The sequence below is a fragment of the Nilaparvata lugens genome, chromosome 4, assembly GCF_014356525.2.
Source record: "Nilaparvata lugens isolate BPH chromosome 4, ASM1435652v1, whole genome shotgun sequence".
Lineage (NCBI taxonomy): Eukaryota > Metazoa > Arthropoda > Insecta > Hemiptera > Delphacidae > Nilaparvata > Nilaparvata lugens.
In genome coordinates this window covers 13798122-13821505 of record NC_052507.1, presented here as the reverse complement: position 1 = coordinate 13821505, position 23384 = coordinate 13798122, and the positions used below count along the sequence as shown (strand labels likewise).

Sequence of the window (23384 nt, the reverse complement as noted above, 5' to 3'; positions counted from 1 at the left end):
TATCTCTATCTATCTATTTATCTATCTATCTCATGAACTTCCTTGACTGCAACCAACCACGAACTGATCAAGTTTGCGTAATCACTCTAATGCCAGCAAGTAATGATAGTTTACATCCGAAGCAATGCTGATAACAGAATGATACTGCTTATCTATTGCTGGAATCAAGGATCACGACTGATATTGGAAAGAACTAATACGCAAAGCATTTATTATACACTACATACTCATTGAATAGTGATTGGGAACACTAGGAAAATGTGGTTGACAACATCTAGTTTCTTTTCCATCACAGAAAAACACTGGTACCCTTATTATATTAAGTGAATAATTGTGTATCACTGAATCAATAAATGAATAAAATGAGATGAAATATTTCATATCAAAGACGACTATTTTTGACAATAATTTGATTTTCAAAAGTCCATTCAAAAAGATTTGGAATGGATAATAGCCGGAATTAGTTGTGTTTGATATAAAATAATATGTGTTTGACATAATATGAATGAATTAAATATATAATATGGATACCTCCAAGTAACTAGACATCTATTGAAATACTTCATTGACTAGAAGAAATTTCAATTTACAATTTCTAATTTCTAATTTACAATTGAAATACTTCAATTTTATATGCTACACTACTCAATATTTCGCACTGCAATATATTTCAATTGAATAATGAATAATGATTCCCTTCTTTACAGAAACTAACTGAATAGGAATATTTCAATATCTTGCTTCGAGAATATCCAAGTTCGAGTATAAAAATACAGAATGACAAGTATTATAAAATTGAAAATTTTTCGTTGGAAAAATCCCATGTTTGAATTTGAAATACATGTATTGAATTACATCAGGTCTCAAGATTAATCATTCATAAAATTTCTGCTTTTACAAGGACAAACCCCTATTATTTATCAAATTAATAGGGATAACGCCCTATTAATTGGAAAATGAGGCTAATTCAAGAATGTAGGGAAGTAGTAGAGATGACATATTAAATTGTATGGTCCAAAATGAATTATTTCTACTCGGAAACATTCTATCTATGTGGTATTGACTTTGATGAAGTCTTAAAAAAGGTTAGTCATGAAATTTGATTGGGTTAATGAAAATCCACACGACCACAAAACTATTATTTTAATTGAAAAATGAGGCTAATACAAGAATGTAGAGGAGTAGAGTAGAGATGAGATACGAAATTGTATGTTAGATGAAGAAAATGCAAAGGAGTAGAGCGAGAGTGATAGGGGATTCTTCTTGTGAGGATGCAGGTGTGTAGCCGACGAGTCTAGTTTATTTATGACCTTCTCCGTTCTTTTTCTTTCGCATCACACGTTTTTTCATCATCCGAGCCTCGACTCCCACGGGCCCACCGTTATTTATGGAGCTTTTCCACGAGTTTTCCCTCCTTCATTTCCCCAGCTCCCTCGACCGTTTTACACCTCCACCGCACATCCTCGCTATTTTCATCACTTTCTCTCTCTCACACCCTCTATTCTTCTCTCTCTTTCTCTCTCTTCTGTCTCTGTTCGATTTCTCATTGATTCTCAAACTAATGGCAGATTTTTGACAGAATAACTGAGAAGAAAATAATGAATTGATACTTATGAATACGATACTGTAAAAGACTGGAAATACTGGTTATTAAGAGTATGATGTGATGTTAAAGCAGTATGGTATACGAAGGAATATGCTACTTGAAAAACTCAGTTATATCAATTGCTATTCCAAGTTAAGAGATTCCAAACAGGAAGAAAGTATGTGATGAATCAGACTTATTCCCAAAAATATATATTATTACTGCTGTGTTGTCCGTAATGCTGTGATATTTTCCCATAATGAATAAAAACAAATTCATGCATTCATTTATTTATTTACAATGCAAATAACACTAATGTAATAACATTGAAAGATAAAATAATAAGGTAGTCCTTGTGCTATTTTTCTTCCAAATTTATATATGACAAAGTCCAAGATAAGGTTAGAATTTCACGTGTAGAATTTTATCAAATTTTGGTCCAAAATAAACATTAAAACTATAAATTTTGAATTTAGATGGCTTAAATTGATAAATTGATTGGAAATATTCCACTCAATTACCACTTTTAACGAATAATATTGAGTTATTTATGAAATTTGGAACTATTCAAGAAACACAAACTCGTAAACACTAAAGCTCAGCTGATTAATGAGAAAAATAGAAAAGAAACAGGCACAAATGAAAATGAAAAATGCTTGGAAATTTCTATTTGTGTTTTTCATTTCTTCTATTCCCCACAGCAGTCTCTAGGAGAGTAAACTTTCTTATTTATCAATGACACTCCAAGAAATCAACTCATGAAAGTAAATTGTTGAAAGAAGGCGGGAAAGAAGAAACGGTAGGCTAGCTCTAATCGTAGAGTGACTATCTGCAGGTCTGTAATTTGCGAAATGACCAATCTCTCACTGTAATTAAGGGAGTAGGAAGAGCGGCTACACGACAGAGCGAGTTCACACCCTCTTGACCATCCCAGAAAGTAGCACCATGAGTGTTTGCAATTCCATCAGGACTTCCTGAGCTTCAACACTGGAAGTAACTGTCAAATAACTTGTGAAAGACAATAGGTTGGCTCCCAGTCTCATTACATGAGAAGTAACAGAATCATTAGTCGCATTGAAATTGGACTGTATCACTCCTATCAATGCTTTTATTAAGGCAGAGCTTTTATCTACTCACTTTTCTATACTTCTATACTTTCTATACTTTCACTTCTATCTATTCACTACTCACTTTATCTACTACTTTTTATGCTACTCACTCATCATGCTACTCGGTGGACTGTTGAAAATCATTTATGAAAATGTACTATAGTGGCCTATTAAAATTGTTTCTGATTATGTATTAATATTACTGAATACTATTACAAAACCTAGTCTAGAACATGGTACGCCATATTGGAGTAGGTAAATTTCCACACAGAAAAAACTAAACAAGTAGAGGACACATTATAAGAATTTTTTGTAACTAACTATTGTATATAATATTGTAATTTATCTAATACTTTGTGTGATTGATAAAAATCATTTGTAAAAATGTACTATAGGTGCCTATTAAAATTGTTTCTGATTATGTATTAATATTACTGAATACTATTACAAAACCTAGTCTAGAACATGGTACGCCATAGTGGAGTAGGTCAATTTCCACACAGAAAAAACTAAACAAGTAGAGGACACATTATAAGAATTTTTTGTAACTAACTATTGTATGTAATATTGTAATTTATCTAATACTTTGTGTGATTGATGTTGTAGTTTTATTTTTTTGGGAAATAAACATTATTTATTTATTTACTATTCAAATACTGTATGTTTCAAAAAATGGAAGATTGGGACTGCACCATGGAAAAGACAGTGTCAAGATTGAAATGGATTCAGTTTTAAGATTTTTATGAGTTTCATTCAAATTCACAATGTATGGAAACAACATGTCAATATTGATGACTGATCACATGACATATTTCGAGCATTGTTTGAGTAACTCGTTGAGTGAAAGAGAAGAGGAAGAAGAGGAAAATTGAATGTCAGGGCGGTCGGAGAAAGGGAAAACAAGACGGGAGGATAAGAAAGATAAAGGAGGAAAAAATGAGGGGAATACAAGTAGTAGGCTACAGTGGTGTATGTGGGTAAAAAGCAAGATTTGATGGAGAAATTGAAGGGGAAATTAGAAGAGGAGATAAAAAAAGATAAGGAAGAAAAATTGAGAGCTGAACGAAGAATGAATACATAAAATTGTAACAGGAAGAAAAAAGTGGAGAAGGAGATGGAAATTTTGAAGGAGAAGATGACGAAGAGGAAATAGAAGAAGGAGAAGAAGAAGAAGAAGAAGAAGGAGGAGGAGGAGGAGGAGGAGGAGGAGGAGGAGGAGGAGATAGAAAAATAAATAGAAGAAGATGATGATGATGTGGTGTATGTGAGTGAAAAGCTAGATTTGCTGGAGAAATTGAAGAAGGGATTGGAAGAAAAGTTAAAAAAAAGATAAGGGAGAAAAATTAAGAGCTGAACGAAGAATGAGTACAGTACATAACATTGTAACAGGAAGTCACTGAAAAAAGTGTATAAGAAGAAGTAAATTTCGAAGGAGATGATGAAGAAGAGGAAGAAGATGAGGAAGAAGAAGAAGAAGAAGAAGAAGAAGGAAGTGGTGTGAGTAGAGGTGATGCACCAAAGTGAGCTTCACTCTCTCACTTCAACAATATTCGTTGCCGGTACAGTGAGGAAATTGCCGCGAAGAAGGTTGAGGATGGACTGGACATAGGCCTACTAATGGGCACCGCCGGAACAATTGCTATAAATAAGTGATATCCGCTCGGGGGCCGACTGGCTGTCAGTCATCGAGGGGCTCCGCCCCTCCCGCCACCGGGCCAGGGGGGCATGCCCCACCCTTGGACCGGTCTCTCATGCCCAACACACCCACTCATTACCTAGGCTGGCTCGCCTGCGTCCATCATAGACCACGCGGTCTGTCTGACCCCCAAGGAGTATGCCTATATACTCTTCATGTGTCTGACCACTCACACTCCGCCACTGTGACCTTCACCTTCACCCTCTATTCTCGGTTCTCTCTCTTTCTCTCAACAATGACTTCGGTTTCAAATACAACCAGGAGAGACCTTTCTAGCTTCAATTGAAAACAGTGCAGGCCCACTTACATCATAATGCAAGTACAGAACTATGAGAGATCTTTCAAAGATTTTCCAATTTTCAAATGAGATTTGGTAGTTTTCATTTGGTATATAGTTTACAATTTAATAAAAACAATATGAAAATCTTGTAGAACCCTTATTTTTTGAAAACTTCAAAATAGTTCAACTATTGAAACTTTAAAGTTTTTAAAAGATAAAAAATAAAGGGTACTACAAGATTTTTATATTGTTTTTTTTTTAGTTTACAATTTGTATACAGCTTTCAATTGCTATGAATTGATTATTAATTATCATTTTATTCGACCTCCTCTTGTCAATCAAACAATTCTCAGGAGAATTGCTTCATCCTTTAAAATCGTTCCGAAATTATGCTTTCATCTAAGGTTTTTTCCAATCAATTAAAATACTCTGAGAACACTTCAAAATTCATTTCCTCTTCTAAATAGAATTTCCAGTTGAGAAAAACGAAGATGAACATTATCAGATCAACGATTTTCGGGAAAAAAATTATGAGAAGGGAATCTATAGATCCTTTCTCGGGAAGACATGATTAACTTCCCATAACTCAAAGACAGTAAGTAAGATACAACAAACAGTAACAACAAAATTACATGAAATTCTGCCGATGGTAAAAAGATTTTATACTTATTTTCATGAAAATTTATTAGTATAATTTATTAATTTCTCACTATGATATTATTATCTTGTTACTCAGTTTACTAAGTTAGGCTAGGCGCACACCAGAGCCTGGTAGATATAAGACAAGATATATATAATATAAGACAATACAAGACATGATCAGACACGTTCATTCACAATACTTAACATAGTTGCTTATGAATACATGTCTAATTGCAATGACTAATCTGTGTGAGATGCGTCATAAGCAGCTATGTGAAGTATTGTGACTAAACGTGTCTGATAATGTATTGTCTTGTCTTGACTAACTGGTGTGCGTCTAGCCTAACTAAACTTACTAAATACTGAGATTACTAAGTTTCTCAGTGGAATTATCAATAACAGAAGCTATAATCTGAATTAAATTATGTTTTTAAAAAAGGTTTGATTATGACACAGTCTATTAATATCTCGATTAAAAACAATATTTCCAGGCTCCCTCATCATACTAAATCTTTGAAAATGTCTAAAGACTCATGAAGCTCCGTATGATTGTTATTAAGAGCAATTAATGAAATCTGTTTCGATGGTGGTCTGTCTAATGGGATGACCTAGTGGAGAACACTCTCTTAACAACCAGAAATGCACTCTCATAGAGCATAAATACGAGCACATACCAGCAGCCTCTGATGAGATATAATTGCTGTTGATTGACGGTGCTGGGGGAGGTGCATGTGCGTGTGAGAGTCTGTCGATCTACTGATTTACGACTCTTATTGAGAGGTGGATGCTTCATAGTCCACAGTTCTCAGATGAGACATGTAGGAGTAGAGGATAGTTCTGAGAGTGAGCAAGTTGAGACAAGAGAGAGAGAGAGAGTGAGAGATTCCGAGATGGAATATTTTGAATTGTCGGAGCGTAATGTGAGAGACAGATAGAGTATAATCGAGCAGAGAGAGAGAGAGAGATTCGGAGATGGAATATTTTGAACTGTCGGAGCGTAATGAGAGAACAGATAGAGTATAATCAGGCAGAGAGAGAGAGAGAGAGTGAGAGAGAGAGAGATTCGGAGATGGAATATTTTGAACTGTCGGAGCGTAATGAGAGAAACAGATAGAGTATAATCAGGCAGAGAGAGAGAGAGAGAGAGTGAGAGAGAGAGAGAGATTCGGAGATGGAATATTTTGAACTGTCGGAGCGTAATGAGAGAAACAGATAGAGTATAATCAGGCAGAGAGAGAGAGAGAGTGAGAGAGAGAGAGAGAGATTCGGAGATGGAATATTTTGAACTGTCGGAGCGTAATGAGAGAAACAGATAGAGTATAATCAGGCAGAGAGAGAGAGAGAGAGAGAGAGAGTGAGAGAGAGAGAGAGTGAGAGAGTGAGAGAGAGAGAGAGAGTGTGTGTGAGAGAAACAGTGATGAAGAGACAGAGAGAGAGAGAGTGAGTGACAGTGCGCCAGCAGAGAGTAATAGGAATAGAGTAAACTGTAATCGGAGAAATGAAGAGACTATATGTGAGACAGAAAGAGAGAGAGAGTGAGAGAGAGAGAGAGAGAGAGAGTTTGTGTTTGAGAGAGACAGTGATGAAGAGACAGAGAGAGAGTGTGTGTGAGAGAGACAGTGATGAAGAGACAGAGAGAGAGAGAGAGTGACAGTGCGCCAGCAGAGAGTAATAGAAATAGTGTAAACTGAGAGATGAAGAGACTATATGTGAGACTATATGTGAGACAGAAAGAGAGAGAGTGATAGAGAATGACAGGGAGAGAGTGAGAGAGAATGAAGAGATAAACAAAGCAAGCAGCACCCAGCGGAAAGATCAATTGTGGTCCCCTGGCAGAACGACTAGGTTAGTGCATTTACTTGTGCCAGTAACTCGATTAGGTTAGCAGCTCGCCCGCATAGTGACAGTAACTTGCATCTGGAGCAGGGAGGAAGGGGGTTGGTCCACTTGTCACGTGACTTGACCTGCAGATTTCGGATTAACGCGACTTGTCAATATTATACCGGCCACCCTCAACATGGGAATTAATGTTCGGGTTTGCCTTATCTCTATGCACACCAACCCATAGTTCACAAAAAGCTGTTGACAAATGGATGCAGGATTCGTTTTGACTTTTTGCAGGCTCTGATCATGAATTTGCCGACTTTTTGAAGATTTTACAGTTTGTTCACAGATTTTTTCAAAATGAAAATGAACTGAAAATAAACCAATAAAACCTATAAACTGAAAATAAACCAATAAAATTTCTTAATTTTGCTATAGTCGACATTATAGCCTACAAAATTTTAAGTAATTGACTACAGACGTTGATACAGTCCTCTAGCGGCTGTCGTAAACGTCGTTTTGGAATTGGACCTTCAAATGGAAATAAATGATGAGAAATAGTATTTGTTCAAATGCTAATGAATACATAATATACGTTTTGTATTTTTGGCTTCAAAATTTTATAAAATAACTTAATTAATTCAATGTGCAGTGGTAATTAAGTGTAATATTCAACTATAATTTGGTGTTTTAATTCTTCTAAATTCAAAATTTCTAGCTCATATATATTTTTGGACGAAAATTTAACTTTAACTTTTTACAGTAGAATCATAACCTCTTTTTTTAACATGTTATTGATTATCAAAATTTGGGAATGGAATAGTTTTGGGCCAAGCCTGTTGTTCCTTCCCAATCATATTTATATTATTTGTGATTGTATCCATAAATGAATTGATAAATAAACAATAATTATTCAATGGGAATCTAAATTAGATTCTGTCAGCAGAACTTGCATTAGCATAAGTCTTCAGGGTGGTTGACAGTATATAATTTGGATCTCGTTGAACAATATTATAGATAAAATAAATATCAGAATTGATATTTCTCTAATGGAAATTCAACTTTGAAAGGCTTGAATGAAGAAATATAACTCTACTAAACATAGCGTTATTATGATTGTCACTTTACTCCAGTTTTCTCTGTATTTTTCTTGTAAAAAGAACATGACAATATATATTGAAGAAACTGAAAAATGAACAAATGATGAAAGTATCACTATTGATTACTGGGAAGTCCACCTCTGTTGAATCGTCTAGTCATGGTTGATTGGATTGAAGTTCTAAGTGTCTTAGTTCATAGTATTATTATCCGGAAGAAACAAATCAATCAATTCATTCTCACAATTTACAAATCATACAGTACAGTTACAGTACATTTATGGAATATTCTTACGTTGTGAGAGACTAATAAAGCCTGTGTTTATAAGTGCCTGGCGTAATTCGCTGAATTTAAAATCGATAAACTAAATTTAAGATAAATAAAATTAATATTATATTGGACTAAATTTGAGAAAAATACAGATTAAAAATATGATATGAATAAATGTTGATATTATAGAAGAAACAAATAATTGTTAAATAGTTTTTATACATCAATTATTTTAATTAAAGATACAAGGAATACCCTCTTTTGCGAATAGTTATTTCTACGAAAAGCATTCCCTCCTCCAGCTATCAACAATAATTCGGAGCTCGGATTTTATCATTGGCTGGTCGTACTTGGAGCGTTTAAGGGGGACGAGAGAGAGAGAAAGAGAGAGTGAGAGTCGAGACAAGAGTTGGAAAACGACTGTAGTTGGGATGTCAGAACGACTCCCGCGAGGGCCGTATAGGCCTAATGTCCTACCAAACACCTTTTTAATGAACTATTGTGCTGCCTGCACCGAGATTCCCCGCTCGCTGTAATTGATACTGCCTCATTACTATAGATGGCTCGTACTCACTGCATTGCAATTCCCCTCCTATGCAACACTAAAGTTACAAGTTGGACCATTCAAAACTTCATTCGTCTGTGAGCTGAATTTGGGGAACGAAATATTACTCAGTTTACATCTGTTTGATAATAAGGGGATTGATTTGAAACAGTGGGATTCTATGGAGAAGCTTGATACATCATAGAGAGGATAAAATAAATCAAAGAGAGAAATAGAGAGAATAAATCAAAGACCTTAAAGATGCATAGACTCACATGCAGCGCTAGTGTCGTACTTGGAATTGAAATCGGCCATTGAGGGGGCAACTTATAAGATTATTACATACCAATGCCTTTGTAATCTATAGTATTACAAATAATATAGATATAATATATCATGCTAAAATACCCCAATGGCGGCCTTCAATTTCAAGTAAGAGCTATCATTGGGAAGGCCTTTGGAATAAATCATAGTTTTGTAGGACCAATTCGTTTTCCTTTTAACAATAATTATTTATTCAATTATTACATTACAAATCATTGTCACAATATAATATGATTGTGAGAAGAGAAAAGGCATATACCAATATTGTTTTTTCCCAAATTTTGATGAATAAAAAATTTTCGAAAAAAGAATGAGGTAATGATTTAGTTTTCACTTTAAAGTACTATTGATATTATTGTACAATATAGTATAAGTCCATATTCATCTGATGTTACAGAGGTGATTGTATTCGAGTAATAACAAAGAGGATAAAAAAGCTTGCATGACAAGTAGTTTCAATAACAATATTCAAAACTGCAAGTGGATACGAGTGGATTTTATTTTCCTATGGTGATAACTGAACTTTCATAAGTCTTGATATTAGTTGATAAACAAACCAGTATGAAAATAGTATAAAAATACACAGTTTTTGAACTATTTTTAACGACACTACAGTCTAATATCTTTGAATATTAGTTATTGAAACTAGTACTCACTGTGGAGCGTTTTCGGATTTTAAAATCCATTCTCAACACTGAAATAGATGAGTAATAAAAATACAGTATGAAAATACTGTAATTTTTTACTGTATGTTTATAATTAATTATGAAATAAACTATTTATGGGAATTATTGCCGATAATTTTGGATTGAGGTGTACTTCACTGCATTTTGTCTACTTCGTTGTGATTTTAAGGCAAATGAATTGATTTTGAGTTGGATTAAGATTTCAATATGAGAGAGGTCATCCTCTAGAGGCAACTCTTGTTTGAATGAGAAGAACATAAAATTGAAAAAATGAATTAGAATTTATTATTTTTTTCAAATAAAACATGAATGGTGAAATTAGTTGAGGAGGAAGTTCATTTTGAGAGATTCATCTTCTTGAATATGAATATAATTAGGAAGCGTATCCACGAATGATGCTTACTTGCTTCTCTTCAATTCTGAAAGAAAGGATCGGAATGAGAAGGTAACTAGAGAGCGAGATGGATAGCAGTTGTGTTCTGTTAGAGTACAAGAACAGCATTAAGGCTGGAGACAATGAGTTCTGTAAATTGGAAAGGGCAAGAACAGGAATTCTACAACAGAGCAGAAGATAAGACGAGGAGGGAGGATAGGATGAATAGGGGAAGAAGAAAGGAGAGGTGATGAGGAAGCAAAGAGAAGACGTTGTTGCTGGTTTAATGAAACCGTCAGGCGGTAATTTAACGTTATCTATTAAAAATAAACCTCCCTCCTTCTGTTGTGCGGAGAAAATACACTGGCGAGTGAAACATTTCCAGCAAAGAGGAGACCAAACGTAACAAGCTTCTTGGATCGATTCACGAGTGAAAGAAATGCGGAAAAATAGAAATTAGCTTATCAAAAAGGATGAGTTCATTTGTGAGCGGTCTAATTTGTAAAAAGTTTTCTTCATTTCATGTTTTTTCAGGGAGGTAGGATATCTTTTTCTTCCTTGAAAGAGAATCTCATTTAATATCGCGAAAAATTCTGATATCAACCCCCAATATCGCTACAAATATTCCCCCAGAATAACTCGATCCATAGATGAAAGTCACTTTGATAAGGTTTCCGTCTACATCAACTTCCTCTTTCCGAAGTTACAATGTAATAATAGTGATCAAAGCATTTAACTTGTAACCAAACAATGTATCAACTAATAAATAACAGGAATAATGATATCTAACATTTCACTTCAGATACTGTTGCTATTGAGATATTGTGATATCTTTCCATAATAAAAACACTTTGAGTTGTCAAAAATATCACTTATCTATTAATTTGTCTCCAACTCTTTCCTACAACCCTATTGTGTAACCTAACCTACAATTTCAAAGTTTTGAATTTCTCACACTGAAGATGTCACCATTGGCGTTGAAACATGTTTGTGATTTTTATAATAAATGAGTGATATTTTTGACAACAACTCAGTGTTTTCATCAAACATTTCAGTTCAGATGAGCTCGATTCTTCCTCAATTCGAGATCACAACAAGTTTGTTCATAATATTTAGTAAAATTGATACTTTCCGCTTTCAAAGTTTCCGCTAAATTGTAAATTGTGAGAGGATCCTTAAATCGTACAATAAGAAAATGAAAATGAAAATGAAAATGAAAATGAAAAAAAAAATGAAAATGAAAATGAAAATGAAAATGAAAATGAAAATGAAAATGAAAATGAAAATGAAAATGAAAATGAAAATGAAAATGAAAATGAAAATAAAAAATGAAAATGAAAAAAATAAAAATGAAAATGAAAATGAAAATGAAATTAAAAATGAAAATGAAAATGAAATTAAAAATGAAAATGAAAATGAAAATGAAAATAAAAAATGAAAATGAAAATGAAAATGAAATCATTGATCTCTCTGTCGAAATACTAAACTTCATCTCTATTTCTTCAATGTTTGGGAATATTTCATGCACTTGAGGAGTGAAGATAAGGCAAAACTCACTTTCTCCAGTATTTTCATCTTCAATATTCAATCATTTCCATCGACACTGGCTCCTGAATTGTTTGCAAATCATTTCGGGAACTGAATGTTATCAAACGATTGACCCCTAACGACCAAGCACGGTATCAGTACACAGTGAACGAGTGGTACATTCTTTCCTTGACAGAAGAATATTTCAAACAGGTTATCACGTTTCTGCCTTCAGAACCTTGGGGGAATCAGCGAGGGAATACTATCTACTGCTAGTGAACCTTTTACTTTTCATTCGAGCCAGAAAGATAGCAAGACCGTAATCACCATTATCATCAGCATCGTCATTTGCGAGGGTAATGGCAACGAGTTCTGAATATTCTGAAGGCGCTCCCTTTTGTCACCCTGGGAGCCATCATAATTTCCTCTGTGTCGTGTACGATTTTTGCGTGCGGAATGTTGATATTGAATCAAACGTTTTTCAATTTTCTCCAGGATTGTGAGAACCTCAACCCAGTCATTGAATTGAGCTTATTGCGGAGCATTTCTAACGATTACAGTATCTAGTCATTCAGCATTGCATCGTGATATGATAGACAGAGATTTGAATGAAGGAGATTGGACAGATAGTAAAAATGGCATCTAGGATGCAACATACGAGAGACGGGCAAGGCTGTAATCAGAAATCGCTTATATTTATAATATCTTTATTAATAAGATCCGAGTGGACAGATAGTAAAAATGGCATCTAGGATGCAACATACGAGAGACGGCCAAGGCTGTAATCAGAAATGCCTTATATTTATAATATCTTTATTAATAAGATCCGAGTGGACAGATAGTAAAAATGGCATCTAGGATACAACATACGAGAGACGGCCAAGGCTGTAATCAGAAATGCCTTATATTTATATATTTTTAATAAGATCCAAGATTTCAAGAAGGAATAAAACCGTGGTTGAATAGTTCACAGTCTTCTGAATTTATTCATCAAAAACTAAGTGCATTTATTACGATCTTCAAACATTTAGTTAAGCGTAAAGGAGATTTAGAGCTCGTATCATCAAAACAGATACGAGATATTGCAAAGTATCTTGAAAGGAAAAATAGAAGGCAGGAGAGCTCCAGGAAGAAGAAGAATTTCCTGGTTGGCCAACCTCAGAGCATGGTTCGGAAAGACCTCTATTCAATTGTTACGGAGCGCAACCAACAAAGTAATAATAGCCAGAATGATCGCCAACGTTCGTAATGGACAGGAACCCTAAGAAGAAGAAGAAGAAGAAGAAGAAGAAGAAGAAGAAGAAGAAGAAGAAGAAGAAGAAGAAGATCATCAAAACGTATGCATATGAAAAACTATGAGGGATATTGTGTTCATCTCACAGTAACTGGATTTGCATGCTAAAGAAATCACAAGAGTTTCTGCAAGAAAATTGAAAAAGAGTAAACCATCAAGAAGCTAGAGAACAAGTAGTTCAGGGGAACAATGAGAATTCTGAGCTTAGTAGGGGTAATAAGTGATTCAAACGTAAAGGACACCGCAGAAAACTTTCCTAATATCAAACGGGGAGTTATCATCATAAAGTGGGCGATGATTCCGGAGTAAAGTATTCAACAAGATAATATTATTATAATAAAGTTTGTGTCGGTAGCGAGGGGGGTTGAGATATGAGGGTTGAGAGAAGTTATTCGCAGCAGCTCCGAAAATGAGTTGAAAGAAAAAAAGGAGAAAAGATGAGAGTTTATGCGTTTTGTCTGGCTTCGCGTGAAAATAATGGTTGAATGAGGGAGAAAATATTCATGGTACATGCACTTACGGAGACAATCTTCAGGTAGAGTTTTCCCCCTCTTCTCTGCTCATTTCCCTCGCGTTTCCTTTATTCGCTGACTCACCCCCTTTTCCGCCGTGCCGTGCACTCTGCCCTCAACGCTTTTCCCTGGAAAATTTCCTTCTCCAAATTACACGGCTGGTGTTCGTTTTCTTCAATGTGAATAATATGAGAGCTCGCATATGGAGGCGTATCGTGTCAAGGGGGTTGCTTTCAGAACCATTCGGTGTTTCGAAAGCGTGTGATGCATTGAGAAATGAGAATTCACAAGAAAAGGATGAGAAAAACATATGAGGATACAAAATTATTTCCAATAATCCAGTTATTTGTATCTAATTTGTATGATTCAATAGGACACGAGCAAGCTAGGAACTCAAATTAACTTTTATTGCACAGTTAATCCAACCGAATTCACTGATACATTGCCAAAAATGGCATTTTTGTGCATTGTGCATTGATTGTTTGTTATTCTTTTCAAATGAGGGAAAGTAGATTAAAATGTTAATATACATGTATTATCTAAGCTAAAATTCCTTACCCTGTCATATTATACAAGTTCCATCTTGGCAAAATAATTCATTGCTTTTTTTTCTTAATTAAAAATATGATGGTGCCCCAAACAGGACTTTTAGTCCTCGGGGTACTTAAAATTATTCATTCTCCTATTTATGTGAATGAGTTATTGTTATTTCTCTGTACAACGTGTAATTGTATTATTTTATTATCTTTATTTTTATAATTTGCAATATTGTTGATGTGATATATCTACTCTACTATTCATAATTTTTGATTATATGTAATGTATAAATTGGAAGAATAAATGAATTTATTATTATTAAATAATGACTCAATAGTTCATAACCTGAATTTGGAATGTTATATGAATTGAAATAGGAATAGTTCTGGGTATAAGCTTGTTGGGTCATTTCGAATGTTATTATGTTTTATGCTAACTCTTATTATTTATTTATTCAACAATGATAAAACACATAATCATAAAATGATAGGAAATGGAATGATGGAATGTTTAGTGAGTGTAATTTTGTAATTTGATGAGCAATATAAATTCAAAATTTATTATTTTAAAGTGTTTGCAGTAAAAAATGGACCCAAATTCACAAGTGAATGAAACTTAACTTGTACAATATGAGATAAATGAATAAATGAAACTGATCACTATTGGAAATGTGATGAAAAATGGATTACTGCCTATGGAGAAATACTATTAGAAATAGATTAGCTTGATAGGAATGGGAAAGTTATAGCCTATCTCAGATGAGATTTTAGACCTGACTTGAGTAGGCTGATTGTAGGGGAGGAAGTTCCAAATTGTCTGCCCAGTAAGAATTGTTAACAAGTACTTGGCCATTGTTATTGGGGCGTTCTGGATAATAACTCGAGCCAGCAAATGTTGGCAGGCAGGAATAAGTAGAACACAGCTTGTTGAGGATAAGCTAACCTGTCTGGGACCATAATAAGCTGTTGTTGAATGCGAATTAACATAATAGCCGATCATTAAAACATGAGAAACAATTTGAAGGTACGTACGGCATACGTGCGTGTTTAATCAGCTGAACGTAACTTATCCAAAGGAAATATAATTTCAATGCCACACATGACCACCATGAAATTGAAACTTGTATAATGACGCGATAACCATCTACATGATAAACATTATACAGTATTTTTTCATCGTATTTATGTGGGTTTAATGAGAATTGATGGTCTGGAAAGATGACATATTTCTCCAGTTATATCTGATTATGGAAACGTGTACCTCGAGTCAAACCTACAAGACAAAACGTACGTGAAGAAAGCACTTGAAAAGTCGATGAGCGCTAGTCTTCAAAAATTATTCGTCAGTCCGGGAATCGAACCCAATACCTCCCAATTGCCGGTCAGGAATGCTTACCCTTACACCAAACTGACAATCCCTGGATAGCAGCGCTCATCTTATACGAAGCCATAGCTGCCAGCCAGTCAACAGATGGAAATTACTGAGATATTGCAATTATTCAAATACTAATGAATTAATAATTATTATTAAACGGAAAATCCTAATTAAATGCTGTAATTCACCCCGAAGACTTCTGCTACTGCAAATATTGACAACAGGAGCACTTGAACATTCAACTTGCAGAGAAATAATAGTCTCGCAAAAAAATTAGGGTTTTCTCCAATCTAAAACATGAAAATCAATTCGACCAGTGTTGATGAAGGACCTAGTGTCCGAAAGCGCTCGACAAATAATGTAAGTAGAAGCAAATACCTGACAGCTATGTCGTAATTTAATTGTTCAAAAGAGATTATTAACAAGCAGTTCGTAATAGAAAAAAACATTGATAAGGAAAATCAATTCTTTTGATAAGTCAATTCTTATTCAATTCAATTATTATTCCAAGTCAGTATTTTAGTTCTTAATAGGGTTGAAAATTAAAAATACAGTAGGTACCAATTGAATAATACAATTATGTAACAAAATAATTCACTTCTATTATTCAAGCGGTCCTGAGAGTCTCTTGAGAAATACCTTTTTCAGGGAATAACTATGTACTAAAATGTAATTTTATGTTCTAATGAAGTAGACGAGATGAATGGAATAGAATAGAATAGAATGACTGCCTTCATTTTATACCTAGGAGGGGGAAGTTGGGGCGCAGTCGGCCCTCTCTTACACTCAACCCTCAAATGTCTGTTTAGAATTGGTAATGATTCACTATATCAACCCAACAAGTTCATAATATTTCAATTAATTTGGAAGTAAGCTGAATATCATACTCCCCTCATAACGCACATTATTGTAAGTATCACTTTATGGCCACTTAGAGACAATTTGAAACAAATCGAGCGCTTTACAAGCGGGGAATAAATCACAAATTTAAGTAACACAAGTTACATGATTTCGTATTTGGAAGGGACATTTTCGACATGTCTGGAATTTTTGAGACAATACCTGTGTAGCCTACTGTGTCGACAACTGATGGCAATACCGGTAGTTATTCCAGTGGATGCGAGGAGCAACAATTAAACAGTAAGAAGCCAGCTGGCATTAGAGACGCAGTCACAAGTCGAAAGACATAAATAATAAAAGCTGATTGTAGAAGGCAATTAGAGGAGTTAGCAATTAATGCCCGTGGAGTTGCAGGGGAAAGGGTTGTTCCCTGTAGGGGGAGGAACCCACCCCCTGTTCGGGGGTGGAATTAAACCGTTTGAACGTCATCGTCACAGTCGCGAGTGTTTGCCCCTCCACGTAAATAATTAAAGCGAGAATTTAAGCCGGGAACGCGGTAAGGTATTTCGGGGCGGGGCGGGATGTGACGATAAATTTATTTTGTTTCTTAATGAAACAGTTTCCTAATTGTTTTAGGTGCCTCTCAGATTAGACTAGAGCCTTCTGATTGCCCGGCTTCCTTCCTTGAAGCATTACTCTATATTCTGGAAACGCCCCTCATTCTAAGAATTTGCAGGTCTGGGGTGCAGAGTAGCATATTGCTTCACAACAGCTGATCACCTACAAGGAAGGAGACCAACACCGATTTCAAGATCAACTTTAGCAGAAACAGCTGTCACAGTTTGTTTCAAGGGCATGGATTGAGACAATTCCTTGATACTTTGTGAAAACACTATTTTCGCAGTTATTAATCTCTCCCAGTCTAGATCTCATAGTCTGAAAATTTATTATAATTGGAAAAATAACACTGAATAGTTTTTTCAAAGGATTCCCACTGATTAGTATCAGAGTCAGTGACCGGTACAGTGAAAATATAATTCTCATGAGTTATAATGGGACTATTCCCACTAAGCACGTCCGAGACAGTATGAATAGTCACATTAGAACTTATAGGATTAATATTCTCATTGTACCGGATACGTTCACTGATACTGACTGATAAGTGGGAAACAAGCTCTATATTGATAGTGCATCAATGTTCAGAGATGTTGTTGAAGATGATAATGGCCTCGCTTTTATATTCTTAAATCAAATCATTGTATATTATTATAGTATAGTATATAGTATAGTATAGTATAGTATAGTATAGTATAGTATAGTAAGTATAGTATAGTATAGTATAGTATAGTAATAGTATAGTATAGTATAGTATAGTATAGTATAGTATATAGTATAGTATAGATAGTATAGTATAGTATAGTATATATAGTATAGTATAGTATAGTATAGTATAGTATAGTATAGTATAGTAGAGTATAGAATAGCATAGTATAGTATAGTCTAGTATAGTATAGAAAAATGATTATTACATGCCAAATAAGTCTGAAATATTATATTCAAATCAAATACTGTTCATAAGCTCCTTTGACTTTAAAACTACACCCTATGAAATAAATACATATGGGCCTAAAATATAGTGAGGTCCAAGTTATAATGGCAGTGTTTGTTCAGTAATGGTATTTTTATCCTTGTCTATCATTCAACAAAGCGGATGGCGCTATCTCTTTCTCGTTTTACTCTGTTGCCAAATCGTATTTTAACAATGTAAAATTGATAAATTATTAACAAAATATTTCATCTTTATTATAAAAATTCATTATGAAATTATTGAAAAGTATAATTTCTTGCTTGATAAAATATAAGTGATTATCTTAAACGAGAATGAACAAATCTTAAATGAGAATGATATTACATCAATAATAAACCTGTTACAGTTACAATCTATAGAAGGCATTGACAAGAGAGAAGATCGGCAACGTTGTTCTGCTATCTTTCTTCATTGCCATTATAGCGTTGACCTCACTATAGTACAAGCTCATCAGATATACTATATCTGATACAAGTGATTATAATCTAGTGACAATGAGATGGAAAAATGATCATAGTATTTTGTCCAAAATTGTATAGATCATACAATCCTAACTCTACCCATCTAATTCAACTCTACACATAGATTGAATAATACAACACGAGATGAACAAGAACAGAACAACAAGCGACTTGGAATGCAATACATCCGTTGGATGCCGTAGATTTCAGTTAGATGAGACCGAATCTTGAGAGGGAAAACAAACAGGGGAAAAGAGGGAAAGAAATTGGCTGATGGGTGCTTTGGGGGATGGTGATGTGAAAGAGGGAGCAGGGAAGACATGCCAGGCACAGAAGGGACGATTCAACTGTAATCGTAAAAGGGAATGGACTATCAAGTCTTTCCTTGCCACCCAAATTGGGTACTAACAATTATATTAAGAGTGTATAAAAACAGCTGGGGGATTGTCAAAGAATTGAATTCAAGTCAATGCCTGGAAAACAAGGAATTAATGTTGGATTGCTAGATGTGAATCAGTAATGTTGATTGGAAGTTTTACTTGAGATTAGAATGATTACTTTCGGAAATAGAAAGTTGAAGAATTTTATGTGTCTTATTAAGAAATAACTTGAATAATCATTTCACTTTAAAATCTAATACCAGTATTTTGACGAATATTCTATAATGAGGTTCACGTTATAATGGAAGCTTTATCAGTGAAGAATCTAGTATCTATCATGATAATAGATATCTATCATGATATCATATGAAAATATAGATCGAGTTGTGTTGTTTTTTCACTTTAATAATATGCTGTTAAGAGAAAGGACACATTTTTGGGTTTACTAAGAATCTAAGTTATATCCGAGAGGTAGTATAAATAGTGGTCTTTATGCCGAATGCTAAACTATAGTAAGGTTCATGTTATAATGGCAGTGGAGAAAGAAAGGAGGAAAACATTGCCGATCCTCTGTCTTGTCAATGCTTTCTATAGACGGTAGCTGGTACAGATTTATTGATGAAATATTTTCTATTCATTCTCGTTCAAAATAATCAATTATATTGTATTAAGCAAGAAGTTATATTTTTCAATAATTTCATAATGAATTTTCATAGATTGGATATTTTTTTAAATTAATTATCAATTCCACATTGTTAAAAGACGATCTGGTAACAGAGCAAAGCGTGAAAGAGATAGCGCTATCTGCTTTGTTGAATGATAGTCAAGGATAGAAATACCATTGAAAATCAAACACTGCTATTATAATGTGGACCTCACTATAATACAGTGTTGATATCGTCAGCTGATAATGATTTACACTCCATTGTTCAAGAAACTCAGTTGTTCATAATTCTTGTTCAATTAAAAAAGCGGGAAAAAATACTTTTACAAGAATCAAAGTCAGAAACAGAACAAATTCCGGGGAAATAATTGTGTATAAAGTAACAAAGTGGTATACATTGGAGGAATTTTTTATTAGCAATGATATTACTATGAGAGAATTATTGACCCACATTGTGAACTGGGATCTGCCAGAGTTAGTAGGTCAATGAATGGACGACAAAACTTAATTAGAAATACAAAGGAGTGTTGCAGCTATTATTTATTACCGAAGATTGTCTGGTGTTGTAAGAGGAGACCAGTGTATTGGAGAGAGAGGAGGTGAGGTGGATGAGAGAGATATCACGAGTCAAAGCAAATGTGAATGAACGGGTTGAAAGGATGAGAAGGAGGTGTAGTGGGGGAAGTAGAGACAGTAAATCAAGTGGACAGCTTGGTCTAGGTCAGTTTTCGAGGCGCGCTCATTTTGATATAGTTATTTATTATGTGTCGCGGAAAAGAGAGTTTGCCCATTCCTCTCAGCTGAACGGTTGTGGGAGGGGGAGGTGGCATCCCTTTTCCACCCCTCCCACCCATTCGGGAAGCTCCCAAAGCAACCACGGTTGACATATCGGACCCATCTTTTACCCAACTAGCTCATTTGTCTTAGCCTTCTTAAAGAGGTCACGCGAGACGGCCTTGAAAACTTTGGGAAGACTCCTCTTGTTTGTCTCTTAGCTGAGTCTAAGCTCCAAGTTCTGTAGGTGATGATACATGATAAAGTAGATAACTTACGTCTATATATTAATATAGTTAGTATATTAGTCTATATGTAACGATACGTCATTAGTTACAATAAAACTACCGGTACTGCTTTGGAAATCTCTATGGCTGGGCGTACACCGGTTAGTCAAGACAAGACTAGTCACGTTTAGTCACAATACGTCACATAGTTGCTTATGAAGACATGTCTAATTGCAATGACTAATCAGTGTGAGTTGCGTCATAAGCAACAATGTGAAGTATTGTGACTAACTTATCATGTCATGTCTTGTCTTGTTTTGACTAACTGGTGTGCCTTAGGAATTACTATAAAACATGTATCTTAAGAAGTGTAGTTGACTGAACACTTTTGACTCTATATTGTAACTGTCTTAGATTTATAAAGTAATTCAAAATATTATCATCTATCCAACTAGATCACTTTGTAACGGATAAAAATTATTTTGACTGTTATACTCTCTATCTCGATTCACAAAGAATGCCAGTTTCAGAGATGCTTTAAAAATGTCAGAAAGAGAACATGAGTTATCTATCCAGGTGGAATAGGTTAAATTAATAGATACCATTTTTTCAACTTCTTGTGTCGTTTTGGTACATTGAATTGAAACTACATGATAATGTAAAAACCACACATTTTATTGAAACAATTTGGAATACTAGTTCCGGTTGTTACATCATTATCAATCTGTAGTAAACTGAAAGCTTGAACATTGAGCAGCTCAATATATAGTACGGGAGAACCCCTACGATTGGACAATAGCTGTCGACCAATGAACGTTGAGCTCCACTGCCATTGGCCGAGACTGGACACGCTCAAGCATTCCAAATATGGCGTGTCTAGTCTTGGCAAATGACAGTAAAGCTCAACCTTCATTGGTCAACAGCCAATGACCAATCGTATGGCTTCTCCGATACAATATAATATATTCTGCTGCTCAATTCTCAAGCTTTCTGTTTACTAGAGATTAATATTGGTGTAACAACTAAAACAAGTTGTTTTCATGATAAAGCTACAGAAATATTTGATAGCGCTTGTCTGTGATTCTTTCATTCAAAGCTAGAAGTATTAATAAAACAAATAATCTGCTATAATAATCGTGAGTCTGTTATTCAATACTCATGTTGTATTAATAATAACCGCCTTTTGATACATATGATAGTCTAATATTTTAACAGGTCATTTTTGAAATCACTTAAATGAAATACGAAATAATCCTTCTTTGAGACTCATAATGGAAGCGAACAGGTGACTCCACATGTAATGGCTCAATTAGTTTGCCTCAAGAGTCAGTTTATTTGAACAAGTGATATAATGAACCAAGATTGAACTTGTGGGTGAGAGAATCTAGTCAACTGACAAGACACGATTTCAGAATCATTATTTTGAATATGTGAATGCGTTTGATCTCTAAATTTTTCACTAATTGCTCAGTTATAATAATTGGTTGATTTTCTATGAGGCTAGTCGCTTCTTGGCACAGGGTGATATATGGGTTAGAACTAACAATTCTGACCTGGCAGTTATTTTGATTTCAGAATTAGTGGATAATTTCCGCCTCCAATCGTAATAGGATTTAGACGTTCTTTTTTCAGGCATTGAGATGGAGTTAAAATCTTTATTAGATTCTACGTTACATTCTTTATTTACATGGAGTAAAATTACTTTTCAGTAAACGGTAATCGTGAATTGTGTGAAATTCCAGGTTAAAGTCTCATAAATTCCAGTTATTATCAAGCATATCTTTCAATTTAAACATTGCATTTTATTATCCGCGTTCAACTCCTACTTAGACGACAAGAAAAAATCAATAAAGTGTATACAAAATATACGTTGATTAAAATTTTACAGTCTTTGAAATTCGATTTTTCGAAGTTTCAATCGTGAAACTTAATGAATGTAAAAAGTAATTTAGTATTTTCATTTCAACTGACAATATAGCTTGATTCTAACCAGAACAGAAAGTCATCGAAGTCAGTATTGATTGATCACAGCAATTACAAATGGCAGCAATTTCGAAGACTCAGAAAACTGAATCAAATAACTGGGATCTCGTTTTGAATAATGTTCAGTCGACTGGGCGAGTCCTGAACCCTCCAATTATTAGTTTTTGCGGTTGATATCGGACTGTAAGCTCTGAATTACGATTAAAGCCAGCTTTTACAAGAGCAAATCGAGCTTTATTAAAACTTTAGCTGCAAACTTTCCAGTATTGGAAATCGGATCCGAACTAATTTTGAATCGGCTCCGGAATGAATTGCGTTTATATATCTTACTCCTCGCGTTAATTGAAATTCTGGGGAGCATATTGACATCTGTGAGTTATTGTCGAAATTCCATCAGCAAGTTACCAGTTTAATACAATCGGAAGAACGATTTTACAACCAGTAAATGAATTTCGAATGTCATCCAGATAGGAGAGAGAGGAGGATGAGAAAGTTGTCAATTGATTAAATAAAATGGATAACCTATGAGGAGAACTACTCCTTCAATGATAATCTAAAGCGCCCTTATTTTTCCAATAATAAATTAGTTCTGTGACGTCACAACTCGAATTCTCCTCTCTGACCTTGCTTTAACACTCAAGCATCAGTAAGTTATCACAATAGTGGAATAGTGGGCAAGGCAATTAACTAAAATTTCAGCATCTGAATGATCTAGTTGATTTAATTATATTCATCGGTGGCATATTACTATTTAATTCAATTTTATTCAATAATTATTTTTGATGAGAACTT

General features: G+C 34.5%; 1 protein-coding gene across 14 annotated transcripts in view; it reads right to left on the bottom strand.

Annotated features, from left to right (window-relative positions):
- Positions 1–23384, bottom strand: part of LOC111044004 (homeobox protein homothorax) — a 400612-nt gene that overhangs the window by 55347 nt on the left and 321881 nt on the right. The window lies entirely within an intron of this gene.